We start from the raw sequence: 4,714 nt of genomic DNA, 5'->3' as shown, positions 1-4,714 counted from the left end.
CGGCTAGGTCCGGCGTGCTCATCGATTCTATTGTGTAACGTAGGCCTACACAAGCAAGGACAGAGTATCCAGAATGTAAATAAACAAAATGCGTCCCTTGTTGCCTTGTTGGGACGAGTTCATGCTTAAACTTGACTGTGTTCTTATCTGTCAGTCTTTCTCTCCACGATTTTGAGTAGCCAAATAAATTCGTGTTTTCCTGATATCCCCAAGCATTTAATTAACACATGCTTGATGTGTATTTATTTCCTACAGTTAGTCGCGTCCACAGCAGATATATTATGGGGGTATCCCAAAACCAGAATGACACAGCAGAAGTAATAGATAAACACCGACATTTAAATTCTTGATTGACTTGATGACAGCGCTGTTGACATGTTGCTGTCTGGTGTTTTGCATCACTGTTTTGGCTATGGTCAGTACACGTGCGAATGACTATTTGGACCCGAGTTCTGGCCAAGTGTCTACCCCCAGTTCCCCTCACTCTCGCCCTCCCCCTGGACTGGCAGCTATTAAAAGGTGCTGACGTCAAAACAGCCGCCATCTTTAGCGAGGGCAGAGCTACTCTTCATTGAAGAAGAACTGAGGAGGTATCAAACACGCGCAGTGCCTTTGCAGCAACTCAGTCCTAACAGACGGAGAGTGATATCGGTTAGTGGTTGAATACGCAGGCATATCCTCCTCCGTATAGCGACGGATCCACCGAACAAGGGCTCAGGTAAGGTCAGTTAGTTTTTTTAACTGGGATTTGCTGTAAGCTCTTTAAAACTAACCATATGAGCTGACTCCTTTTTGGGAACAATCTAGATTATAATTCAATTATGCATGAGTAGTATTTAGACATGGGAGGATGACAATTATTTTCAGAAAACAACTGTGGACGCATGCGATGCATTTTGGATCTATGCAAACAAGCTAATTATTAGACCTATCAGTCTGACTGATATTTATCCGATGTTGCAGCATAGAGAAATGGCAAGACTTATGTGGTGCGGATATTTCATCGTTTTGCTCTTCGAGGACACAAAGAATCCGTGAATTCTATCTCCGCGTTTGGGGTGTTAAAATTGCTGGATGCGGTGTTCCAATGCGCACGATGTGGGCGGGTTCTGTGTTTCAGTACCATGGACAACGACCGACGCGACTGTTTTCTATCGGAAATTGTTCACAGTTTACGAGGATAATAAGAAAGATCTTCACTAGCGAGTTGTCATTTGTGATCAGTATTCTAGTGACTGACATACCTTAAAGCTTGTTATGAAATCGGTGGCATAGGCTTTCTAAATGTTTGCGCAGGAGCAGTTTATTCCTTTGGGTCATGGCTTGTGATGATTTCTGCTGTTCTTGGCACCATGATGCTACCCGCAGACTGCACTGTTAAGTAGGCTTATTTGGGAAAAAGGTAGGTAAAGGCTAGGTAAAATCAGACACATTCAATTTAATGCGGAAAACGCGAGGCCGACATTCGGGCTTCGTGACGTGGAGCGATAAGGTTGGAAATGCTGAGGCGCGTTCTTACTCCATGTAGGGGGGCGTCGATCTCGTAAACTGCGACAGAGGGAGTCGATAGGGTTCGAATGGGGGGGGGGTGGGGGGTGGGGGGTTGTGTATAGGGGAGGAGGGCGCTGACATAGGAAAGACACTGTCATCAAACTTCAAGAATGTGATGCCACAAAGCACGTCTGTGGTGGCTGCAGCGCAGTATGTTTCATTTCAGCGGCCAGACCCTTGCCACAGTTCTACGTGACGAGGCAACAGTAAATACTATCTGTGTCTGCCCAGCTGGGCGGGGGCAGAGGCGGGGGTGAGCGGGGCGGTGATGGAGATACCCGCACTGTGGTACCTCAAACACCCTGTTTACCGAGGCTACGAGACTGCGTATGTTCAACGGTACCCGTCACTGCGGGGATCCTCCCACGCAACGGGGGTATCTTCATATATTCACGTGTAAAGTGCATTATACACGCCTGCAAATGAATACATATTGATGGATTGAGGTCTGAAATGTCATAACCTTAAGTTAGTATCTCAGCGCAATGAAAACAAATATCGTAACGAATACCACGCAGAAAAGCGTGAGAAAAAGGAACAGTTAATAGCCTACTGATGAGTTATTTAGGTCACGTGCGACTATGTTGCACCTGCATGTTAGGCTACTGTGTTAATGGAATGGTTTAAGCGTGTGTTTTTCCTCATCTCACACATCCTTATTTCTCCTTCATCGTGCGTAGATTTAGAGAATCATATTTATCCCAACCCCCGTTCTTCGTGAGGAATGTACAGAGAAACGTGCGTCCGAAATGGTGCTGTTGCAGTTTGCAATTGGTGACGAATTGCGATGGATAGATTGAAATGTTGTAATGTTCACAATGTAAAGAAAAGCGCAATATGCGTGCTTTCGTCGGCTTAATGTCGATGCTTCTTTGGCAAGGTTGACGCTCCGTCTAATGCGGCTTACATTGGTTTGACTGCAGAGCGCATACTGCGAGGGTTGTCCCCTCAAACAAGGGGGTGACTCACGATGTTTTGCCTGCTTTTGATTGTTACTCACCACGAAGGACTGTTACATTACATGCACATAACGGCAGTGTCTATAGCCGTCATATTTGTGCTCCCCCTTTCAGACTTCGAACAGAATTGGCGCTTATTGCTTTGTGGGAGGAAAATCGGTTGTCTTTAATCAGTTAATTGTTAATGCCAAGGCCTTTGGTTGGGCACCATTCTCAATGTGATTGCTTTGAATTCACCTGCTGTAAAATATTCATAATGCATTTGTCTTGTTTGATTTTAAATTGGTATGATACTGTTATCAGGGTACAATTGATGTATTACATGTAGGGTTGTTTCCTACTGATACATAAGATCTCTTATCAATGGTCGGAAATGTAAATAAGCCAGGGTGTAAAGTTAATAGCAGAAATGTGGTGACGCATGAACGTTGGTGATGCATTTGTTTTGGGCATTGCGCAATAAGGAGACTTCTTTTCATCAAGTGACATGCCACGTTAAGCATGGTTTGAAAGATAATCACTTCTAGTCTTGATTATATTCATCAAGACATATTAACAGAATAACCCCGATAGCGACAAGACCTAGTTGTAACTTATTTGTATTCTTATTTCCTATTTTTTTATTACTTTTTTTTGGGGGGGGGGCGGTGAAATCGCAGTTGACGGTAAATGGTATTTCTCGATATGATATCTCGATACTGAGCAAACCTCCACTCATGTGGGGGAAAAATAACTATTCAGGCCTACTGCATTGGCATTTGGTAATTCATAAGGACAGTGGTGGGCCTAGAATTGTGTGATGACAAGGGCATCAAACTTCAACCCATGGCTTTGGTTTTGATAAACAATGGACACAGAGAATCAGGGTCATGCATGTAGACAAGTAGATAGATAGATGAATAATTAGATATATTAAATTAAATTAGGAAAAATGTAATGAAATTGAATGTGCATCTTATCTTAATTTAATATCTCCAATTAAATAATAGGCTAATTAACGACTGAAATGAATTCCAAGGTTGGTCTGAAAGGTAGTGAGCGGATCATATGCAGAGGTGGATAATTCTGGGCCAAGTAAACAATAACAGTGTAAAACATTCAAAATGGCTGACCCCAAGCAGGGGAGTTACTCTGAGCAGGCGCTTTGCAGAGAGGGCTAGCAGTGGGGGGTTGGTGGGGGGGGGGGGGGGGGGGGGGGGTGAGCGGAGGAGAGAGAGGGGGGGGGGGGGGGGTGGATGTTAAAAATTCTTGTGTGCGTCACAGAGAAGGCAAGAGTGAGAAAACTCATGATGATAGTAACCGCCTGCGGACATCAGCTATTCGGGCCGTTTGCTTCAGATTTGCAGCAAGATGATAAGCCTGCGGAATGTGGCATTGCCAAAATGGAGGAGAGGAGGGGAGAGGAGAGGAGAGGAGAAGAGAGGAGAGGAGGGGAGAGGAGGGGAGAGGAGAGGAGAGGAGAGGAGAGGAGGGATGCAACAACACTGTTGAAGAAGAACAAAGGACAAGAGAGGGAAGGATGGAATAAGGGATTCAGCAGAACTGAAGGGAGGATGAGAGGAGAGATGAAGGCGAAGACAGGAAAGAGAAAGTGAAGGGGAGAGAGAGAGAGAGAAGAGATGAAAAGGGATGAAAATGCTGAGAAGGATAGAAAGGTCTGCGTGGTTCTGTGTGGGATGGTCAACCGCTCCTCTCTCCACGAGGACCGGAAGGACGCTCATGGAACTTGTTCAGACCAGAAGATAACTGAAGAAATATGTAGAAAAAAAGCAGAGAGGGGATGAAAGACCTTCAGGGAGCAGAGACACCAAAGATGAGCTGGGAGTGAAGGAGAGACTAGGTGAGAGAGAGGGGGGGGGGGGTGCTGTCAGAGAGAGTTGCTCTCCTAGAATGTCATTTTTTTGTTGGGAGCTGGCAATATCCCTGGTGGTTTGCAGGGCATGTAGAGATGTTGCCTATTAATAACATCCCAGGAATTATAATGCCAATCAATGTATTTTTAATGTGTTCAAAAATACGCATCATTAGCTCACTGGTCAGGCTTAGAGATAAAAAAAAATGCAATTGAGATTGTTGACCTTGGGCCAGTTGTTATAATTCAATTCATACCTCATGTAAGTGACAGTAAGTAAGGGTTGTGTTGTTCTTGCTATCATTTATAGACTGTAATGTGTCACCTTTTGACAATAAAGTGGCGGTTACTG

General features: G+C 44.6%; 1 protein-coding gene across 2 annotated transcripts in view; it reads left to right on the top strand.

The window, feature by feature from the left end:
• Positions 1–562: 562 nt before the first annotated feature.
• snap25a (synaptosome associated protein 25a) overlaps positions 563–4,714 on the top strand; it is a 28,764-nt gene continuing 24,612 nt past the window's right edge. Inside the window, exon 1 of one of the 2 annotated variants that reach the window (XM_042095688.1) lies at positions 563–718. The gene's annotated coding sequence lies outside the window, so the exon portion shown is untranslated. Of the gene's footprint in view, positions 724–4,714 lie in introns of both variants that reach the window. The other variant, XM_042095689.1, reaches the window with a different exon arrangement.

Source organism: Alosa sapidissima, chromosome 6, assembly GCF_018492685.1.
Source record: "Alosa sapidissima isolate fAloSap1 chromosome 6, fAloSap1.pri, whole genome shotgun sequence".
Classification (NCBI taxonomy): domain Eukaryota; kingdom Metazoa; phylum Chordata; class Actinopteri; order Clupeiformes; family Clupeidae; genus Alosa; species Alosa sapidissima.
The sequence above is the reverse complement of the archived record's forward strand: the minus strand, read 5'-3'. Positions and strand labels throughout refer to the sequence as shown.